We start from the raw sequence: 9,474 nt of genomic DNA, 5'->3' as shown, positions 1-9,474 counted from the left end.
TTCTGAAAGAATTAAGGGGTGAGTAATTTACAGAAGTCTTCCTGGAGGATGTAGAGCAGAGACAAACTGACAAAGTAGGTAAGGGCATGCCAGGCAGAGGCACACAGCACGAAGCTGTGGGTCTGGACACTTAGATGCTGATCCTCGTTCTGCCATTTTGTAATATGATGTTGAAAAAGGAAGTTACTTCCCTTCTCTTGGGCCATCTTTTCTCATTGGGAAAACAGGCTGAATCTCTAAAAGCTCTGCAGATTTGTGGAGCTGAATCCTGATTCCTGGCCGTAGGGCTTATGAGCCATCTAATGAGATCATGCGTATCCAGAGTGTGTTGAACACCATCAAGGGGACCAACTGTACCATTTTGCCTGGGACTGAGAGGTTCCCTGGGAAGCAGAATTTCAGCGCTCAAACAAACTATCTTGAGCAAACTGGGATAGTTGGTCACCCTAGCAAGGCACACATCCCCTACTTGTTATTATCACTATCGTTATCATTATTATTACCACTAGAGGGCAAAACTCTCTTATGCCTCGGAGTAAGTATAAACCTCCACCGGCCCAAAACGTAGGGAAGTGTCTGTCATTCCAGGACCGACCAATCCTCTCAGTCCTTCTCCAGAAGAGAACCCTGAGGAACAGAAAAATCTGTGGACCTTGAATTCCTGGAGCTTCCTTTTGGCCTTGCCAGCCCTACGCCGTCTGATTTTGCCAACTGTGCCCAAACCCTGATCGGCACTCACTTGCCTATTCTGCCCCACTATGGCAGAACCGCCCTTTTCTTAGGGGACTGGGGACATACAGGGATGCTGACACATAGCTTTGGTTTGTCTGAATGCAACAGGCAGTTTCACACGGATTTCCTGCTCTCGTGCTTTGACTTTCTGGCAGTATATACATTCTACAGCGGCCTCCCAGGTGGCGCTAGTGGTAAAGAACCTGCCAGCCAATGCAGGAGAGGTAAAGAGACCTGGGTTTGATCCCACCCCTGGGTCGGGAAGATCCCCTAGAGGAGGGTATGGCAACCCACTCCAGTATTCTTGTCTGGAGAATCCCCATGGACAGAGGAGCCTGGTGGGCTACAGTCCATAGGATCACAGAGAGTCAGACATGACTGAAGCTACTGAGTGAGAGATACATTCTACAAGGCAGCTACATTGATACAGGAGCTGGCTTTCTCTTTCCCAAAGAATTGATTTCCGTATTACCTTATTTCTGTCATCATATCGAATTGTAGTTATAATTTATCTATCTATATATACCATTAGATGGTTGATTCATGCATTCAACAAACATAGATTGCTTATTGTTTACCTACCACGTCCCAGGCTTTTTGCCAGATTTGTGGTACAGTGGGTGGGGGGGGGGGTGGCGCAAAACAGACAGAATATCTGCCCTTGTAGAGCTAACAGTCTAGAGAGGGAGGTGGGAGGGAAGCAAACAAAGAATCACACAAATCAATATGTAATTACACACTTGCTAAGTTCAAGGAAGGAGAAGGACTCACCGAAAGCATGTACCAGAGGGTTCTGCCTCATCTGGGAGTGAGAGAAGGAGCTGCTGATGAACTGACATTTGAACTGAGATCTGAAGAATGAATAGGCAGTAAGTAGGCAAAGGCGACAGAAAACAGCTTTCTATGGCAAAGAAACAGCAGGTGTGCAGGGCCTGAGAGGGGAAGAGCCCAGCTCCCAGGAGGAGCTGTTTGCTTCTTGAAGGCACAGCCTGCTTCTTGTTCATTTTTGCTATAGCTCCAAGCCTGGCATACAGAGATGCCAAATAAAATGTCCGGGGAATTGAACTGAATGAAATTTGGTCTTGGAAATTATCATAGGTTGGAGGTCAAAAGACCTAACTTCTGATTCCAGCCCTCCTGGGCAATTCGATTTTCCAACTGCTTACCGTGCACACGTCATGTGCAAGGACCTGGGGTCAAACTGGGCTTGGGGAAAGGTAAACAGAACAAGTCTCTGGCCTTCAGCAGCATAGGGTCTGGTGAAGTGGCCGACAGATACACAGGCTCCTTCCACTCTCTGGGCCTCATTCTCTTTGGTTCTAAAATGAAAGGTTGGGGTTACAAAATCCCTCAGGCCCCTTCTAGCTTTAAGAGTCTTGACCCGCTCTTCCTTGAATACCGGCCAGTTAGGTGGCAGTGGGAACAGTGGAGTGGTTGCTTCCATTTCTCCTGCCTTCTAGGCTTCACAAAGAATAGGACTGGGGAAGTGCAGACTTGAGCTCTAGTTTTGGACCGTTTTCCCTTTTACAAGGGTCTCAGGAGCAGTTAGGGTTCACTGCTTTTGGGGAAAATGTTTCAGAATTCCATGAACCTTTGTTTCTTTCTTTCCCGTCTCCTCTCCCCACCTGCCCCTCCCCAGTCTTCTTGTCTACATCTAGAACTGTGTTTGCATATATTAGGGCTTACAAAGAACCTTTAACAACATCGTATCCAAGACTTCCATCCAATGTTTACATTTCCTATGCAATAGACCCTTCAAGTGAAGCCGTCTGGCCACTATTTGAAGACTTCCATTGATGGTTAACTCACTCTTTCCGCTAGGCTTCGCCTATGAGACGGCACTTCCCTCTGGGAATCTGTCTCCCTGTAATTTTCACCCATTGCTTCTGGCTGTGTCCTTTGGGGCTAAGCAGAATAATTCCACTACATTGCCCCCTGACAGCCTATTGGGTATTCAAAGCCAGGAATCACATCTTCATAATCCTGCTCTCCTTCATTGGTTCAAATCTCCTTAGAATCTGTAAACACAGATTAGTTTATGTAAGATTTATATTCCGCCTACTTTAAAGAGGATATTAGGCGACTCATCAGTTACAACATGAAAGAAAGACAATTAGGGATAAAAATGGGGAAGAAAACAGACCAAAGACCATGTAAAGGAAGCCTGAATAGATGTTGCCAGGTACCTAAAATGAACTGGATTATAATTGGACTCTGAATTTGGCTCGAAGTTTTATGGAAGCTAGGACAAAATTGGAAACACATTGGGTTATGTGGTTTTATGTTCTGACAGAATCATGCTTACAAATCATCTTCAGAGAGAAAATTTTTCCTAAAACAAAACCCAGACTAGTCTATTAGGATTGCTTTCTGTGAGACTGTTCAAGACTGACAGGTACTTCACATACATCTTGGACCCTTCCCCCACTAGTGGGAAAGGGGCCGGAAGGATAATTAATTAATTAGCAAAATGCTGTCTCAGTTTTAAGCACTGCTATCTCTTTAGGGATCTCCACAGGGACGAGTCTTCCTTTTCTGTTCCTTTTTCTTTCTTCTCTGTGCCTCACAGATCATCACTTTCCCACTGTCCTGCTCTTTACAGTCTTCAGTCTCAAGACTCTTTAGAATAGCAGACCTCAGGAAATAGCCCAAGCAATAAGTTATAACCTAGTGATCACACAGCAATTATATGCAAATCATTTCTCTCTGGTCCTCAGTGTTCTCATCTGAAAAATGAGTTAATCTCTAAGCTTCAGCTTGAACATTCTGGACTATAAAACTGAGGGAAAAGACTGATGATTTAAAAAAAAAAATTTTTTTTTCCATCTCGTGTCTGGCAGCTAACAGTGTAGAAGATCTGCTCGTGGTAGAGCTATGAGAACCCAATAGGAAAAACCAATTTGAACAGATGCCACCTTCGAATCTGAGGAAAATATTTCATGGCTATCATCATGATGATGAGTTCTTGTTGACTGGGTACTGGCAGTGGTGAGATGTGGTTTTCAGGGTTCTTTCCTGCTTTAGCTCTGCATTCCTTGGCAAAGCTGGTGCTGGGGTAAGGAGAACTAGAGCAATCACACCAGGGATCGAGGCTTCTGGGAAATGACTCCGGAGGCAGCAGGCAGGAAAAGAAGGTAGTGCCACAGTCTCTGCTGAACGACAACAATGAGCCAATTAAAAAAAACATTTTTGGGCTTTCCTGGTGGTCCAGTGGTTAAGAATCTGCCTTGCAATGCAGGAAACACGGGTTAAATCCCTGGTCCCAGAAGATCCCGTATGCCACAGAGCAACTAAGCCCGTGTGCCACAGCTACTGAGTCTGCGCTCTGGAGCCCTTGAACTACAAGTTCTGAGGCCCATGCACACTAAAGCCTGTGCTCCACAACGAGAGAAGCCGCCACAATGAGAAGCCTGCACACTGCAACTAGAGAAAGCCTGTACACAGTAAGAAAGAGCCAAAAACAAATAAATTAGTTTAAAAAAAACCCTTTGTAGTGTGTAATATTTGGTACACATAACATCCATGTGGAACCCCTTCCCTCCTAGCCTGTTACTCTCCTGCTCAAAAAACTTTCCATGACTTTTCATTGCCTATAACAGATTCCAAATGCTCTTGTTTGGCTTTGGAATCTTCTCCAAGTGGAATCAAGCCATGTCTTCTTATCTCCTCCTGTCTCTTACAACACATGTGCACGCACACACACTTGTGCTTCTATTTCTCTCTTCAATCAAATTCTGCATGGTTCCCTAAACACAGTTTTCCTGACTCTGTTCCTTTCCTTCCATGGCACGGGACTCCAACAGGGGTTTCTCAGCTCTACCACTTCCACCTGTTGAAATCCTCAGCCCAGCTCAAATACATAAAGACCTCCCAACATCCTAGTCCTGGTGACTCCACTCTTGTGCTTTGCACATTCCATTTTGTTACTCCTTTTTGGAACATAGCATTGATCGTAGTTCTCTGACTAGACTGGGAGCACCCTTAGGGTGCAGGCTATGTTTAATTCACCCAGAGCTCTACATCATCCTTCCTTGCTTTGCCTTTCTCCAGAGCACCATCTGGGGTCATTTCCTAGGGCTGCCGTAACAGTACCACAAACCGGGTGGCTTGAAACAGCCGACATTTATTCTCTCTCAGTTCTGGGGGCTAGAAGTCTGAAATGGGACTTCTTCATAGAGAGCAGGGCCATGCTTTCTATGAAGGCTGGAGGAAAGCATTCTTCCATGCCTCTTCTAGCTTCTGGTGGTTGCCAACAATCCTTTGTGTTCCCTACCATGGAGACTCCAAGCTCTGCCTTCATCTTCACATGGTATTCTCTGTGTGTGTATCAATGTCCAAATTTCCCTCTTCTTTTAAGGACACCGGTCATTAGATGGAGTGAAAGTGAAAGTCGCTCAGTCGTGTCCAACTCTTTGCAACCCCATGGGCTGTATTCCATGGAATTCTCCAGGCCAGAATACTAGAGTGGGTGGCCTTTCCCTTCTCCAGGGGATCTTCTAACCCATTAGATGAAGACCCATGCCAATAGAATATGACTTTACCTTAAGTACATCTGCAAAGATCCGAATTTCCAAAAAAGATCACATTCACAGGGTGGACATCAAGTTTGGGGGGATACTATTCAACTCAGTACACCATCTGACATGTTCTATGTATTTTAGTTCTTTATTGTCTATCTCCCCCAGTACAATGTCAGCTCATGAGGTTAGGAACTGTTGTCTGTTTGGTTCATTGCTATATCCTCAGTGTCTAGAATACTGCTTGACACATAGTAGATGATAAATATTTTGTGACTGAAACTTTGTACCCATCTGCCTGCTGCCTCACAATCTGAATGAGAGAAGCAGGGACAGGAAAGGGAACACAGGTTTGCCTGGAACATAATAAATACTCTGTAAAATTTGCTGGAAATAGAAGTATTTGATAGCTATATTAATTTAACTCTTATGGAGCACCTATTTTGTACAAGGTATTAAGGAAAGATACAGAGATGTGAAAAAGAAACATCTGAGCTTCCTGGCTGTGTTTCTGTGTGACCCTGGGCGAGTCATTCAACCTCTGGGTTTCGCTTTCCCCATCCATGACATGGAGGTAATAACATCATCCACCTCACAGGACTGTCATGCAAGTTGAGTTCGTGCATGTAGAGTACTTAGCACAGGGCCTGCCACGTGGTAAGCACCATAGATGTGTTTTTGTTTTTTTTTAACTGTAGCTGCTGTTATATGCTAGACTTTGTGCAAAGTGTTTTTAAAAAGCAGTTTTATCAAGATACAGTTCATATACCATAAGATTCCCCCTTTTAAAATGTACAGGTCAGTGGTTTTGAATTAACAGGGTTGTGCAACCGTCACCACCATCTAATTTTAGAAAATTTTCATTCTCCCTCCCCAAAACCCCATAGCAGTCACTCCTCTTCCCCCAACCCATGCCCTAGCCCCTAACAACCCTTACTCTACTTTCTGTCTCTATGGATTTGCCTATTCTGGAATTTTATCTAAATGGAATCATGCAATATGAGGACTTTTGTGTCTCTTTTAGCATAATTTAGCATAATGTTTTCAAGGTTCATCCATGTTTTAGCATGTATTAGTACTTCATCCCTTCTTTAAAAATTGAGGTATAGTTGATTTACAATATTATATGTTTCAGGTGTACAATACAGTGATTCACAATTTTTAAAGGTTATACTCAATTTATAGTTATTGTAAAAATTGGCTATATTCCCTGTGTTGTACAATATATCCTTATAGCTTAATTATTTTTAAAAAACTTTTAATTTTGTATTGGAGTATAGCCAATCAACAATGTTATGATAGTTTCGGGTGGTTGGCAAAGCTACTCAGCCATGGGGGAGAATTGTTCTCCCCAGATTCCCCTCCCATTCAGACTGCCACATAACATTCAGAAGAGTTCCCTGTGCTATACAGTAGGTCCTTGTTGGTTATCCATTTTAACTATGGGCTTACTTATTTTATAGGCAGTAGTTCTCCCTACCCCTCTATTGCCTCTCTCCCCTTCCCTCTCCCCACCGGTAACCACTAATTTGTTTTCTATAATTGTAAGTCTGTTTCTGTTTGGTCATACTCATTAGTTTATTTTATTTTTTACATTCCACATATAAATGATATCATACAGTATTTGTCTTTCACTGTCTGACATTTCATTTAGCATAATACCATCCAAGTCCATCCATATTGTTTCAAATGGCAAAATTTCATTCTTTTTACAGATGCACAGTATTCCATCTTGTACATATACCACATCTTCTTTATCCATTCCTCTTTTAATATTGGCATGCATATATCTTTTTGAAGTAATGTTTTCATTTTCTTTGGATATATACCTAGGAGTATAATTGGTGGCTCATATGGCAGTTCTATTTTTATTTTTTTGTGAGGAAACTCCATACTGCTTTCCACAATGGCTGAACCAATTTACATTCCTACCAACAGTGTACTAGGGTTCCCTTTTCTTCACATCCTCATCAACATTTGTTATTTGTGGTCTTTTGATGATAGACATTCTGGCAGATGTGAGGTGATATCTCACTGTGGTTTTGATTTGCATTTCTCTGATGATTAGTAATGTTGAGCATCTTTTCATGGACCTGTTGACCAACTGTACATCTTCTTTGGGAAAAAGTCTATTCAGGCCTTCTGCCCATTTTAAAAATCAGGTTGTTCTTTTTATATATAGAGAGAGAGTTGGATGAGCTGTTTATATATTTTGGAACTCCAATCATTTTTATGGCTGAATAATATTCCTCCATGTGGATATACCACATTTTGTTTACCCATTCATCAACAGATGAACATTTAATTGTTTTCATTTTGGGGATATTATGAATAATGCTGCTATGAACATTCATGTATAAGTTTTCAGGTAAACATATTTTCATTTCCCTTGGGTATATTCCTAGGAGTGGATTCCTGGGTCATATGGTAATCCTATATTTAACAATTTGAGAAACTTTCAAATGGTTTTCCAAAGCAACCACACCATTTTACATTTCCAGCAGTAACGACTGAGAGTTCCAATCATTCTACATATGCTCAACCAAAACTACTCCCTGTCTGTCCTTTTTATTTTAGTTATCATAGTGGATGTGAAGTGGTATCTGTATATGTGTGTTTTAAGAAACTGATGTTTATTTTTCAACAGCTTTATTTCTGTTTTCTGTTCAAGAGTCTGTGAAGAATAGCTTAATACTACCCAATGGTCATTCTTACCCATTCACTGGCTTGAGCATTGGGATTAGTCTTCAGTGGTGGGTTGAATGCTCCGATCTTTGGCAGAGAACTGCTCAATAGGCGCAGAGAGCACCAACATGCTTTCAGACCAGCCTGTGATCTCAGGTTGAGTAGCAGTAAACTCAGGAACTAGAGCAGTCCATTCGGTCTGAAATTCCTTCTTGGTCACAGCCTTTCCATCAGTGACCTATTTATTCTTTTCCATCTCTACAGGGTCTCTGTAGAAACAGAGATCAGGCATGATGTCCTGTGAGTGCTCATGGAAGATGGTGTCACGCATGCACCGTACTTCCCAGGACAGTATTCACATTAGACCCATGGAGTGGGCTCCCTTGTTGTTGCCTGGGGTAGCAGTGTCCACCTGGTGCAGAGGAGAATCTGTGCCACGCAGAGCAATGGCAGGCAGATTAACATAAGATGCCTCTGTGAGGGGCTGATGGCCAGCTATGGGATCAATGACCACTGGAAGTTATGGCTCATGGAAGGCTGCCTGGATCTCATTAACAAAAGATTCCAGGAGTGAAGGAGCCAGCCACAGGAGTGGCTCCAGTGGCAGCAGCAAACTTCAGTCCAGTTTGGTGACCAGTATTCCTGGAGGATGTGACACTGACATCAGCTATGTTTTCAATGGCATGAGTCACCAGCAGAAACTTCTCTCAGGTTCTCTTCAGATTTATGATGTAGATGTTATCACTGCATTCTGTAGATGTACAGTTCCATTTGGAAGTCAAGGTTGGTGCCACCTAAGTGGGTTCCTGCTGCAAGGAATTTAAGGATATCCTCCTTCATCTGTAGGGTATCAAGGGCTCTGGACATTGTGAAAGTTTCCTTTTACATTAGGAAGGAAAGCTCACAGTGGTTTTTATCTGCATTCCCCTGATGGCTAATAATGTTGAGTATCTTTTCATGTGCTTAATGGTCATTTGTATATCTTTGGAGAAGTATCTATTCAAGTCCTTTGCCCATTAAAAAAAAATGGGTTGTCTTTTTGCTGTTGAACTGTAAGAGTTCTTTACATATTCATATGTATCATTTGCAAATATTTTCTTTCATTCTCTGCGTTGTCTTTTCTGTGCCAAATGATTTTGCATGCTTTTCCCAAGACCACCCCCTGTGAGGTAGGTGTTACTGAGAGGGAAAAAGAAGTTCAGAGAGATGAAATTTAAATCCAGTTCTGTATGATTGTAAAACTCAAGCTTTCTCTTCTATCCCAGCCTGCTCACAAAGATGAATAAAGACATGTTTCTGGCTTTAAGGAGCTTGGTCTGACAGAGGACATGCAACAAGAACAAAAACAAATGGGCTGTAAAGCAGAGTTCTACAAGTGCCACACACAAAAAAAAGTGTGGAGGAAGTGAGCGCTTCTGGCTGGGGAGATAAGGGCTGGCTTCAATGAGGTGGTGTTTGTCTTGCAGGATGGGTACAGTTTCATTGGATGGAGGTGATGGAGTAAATGGAGATGAGCATTTCCAAAGGAGAGCAGAAAATG

General features: G+C 42.6%; 1 pseudogene; it reads right to left on the bottom strand.

The window, feature by feature from the left end:
* Window positions 1-523: 523 nt before the first annotated feature.
* On the bottom strand, window positions 524-9,180 carry LOC133242632 (small ribosomal subunit protein uS2-like; annotated as a pseudogene).
* Window positions 9,181-9,474: the final 294 nt, after the last annotated feature.

Source organism: Bos javanicus, chromosome X (assembly GCF_032452875.1).
Source record: "Bos javanicus breed banteng chromosome X, ARS-OSU_banteng_1.0, whole genome shotgun sequence".
In the NCBI taxonomy this organism is placed as follows: domain Eukaryota; kingdom Metazoa; phylum Chordata; class Mammalia; order Artiodactyla; family Bovidae; genus Bos; species Bos javanicus.
This window is presented reverse-complemented; position numbering and strand designations above follow the sequence as displayed.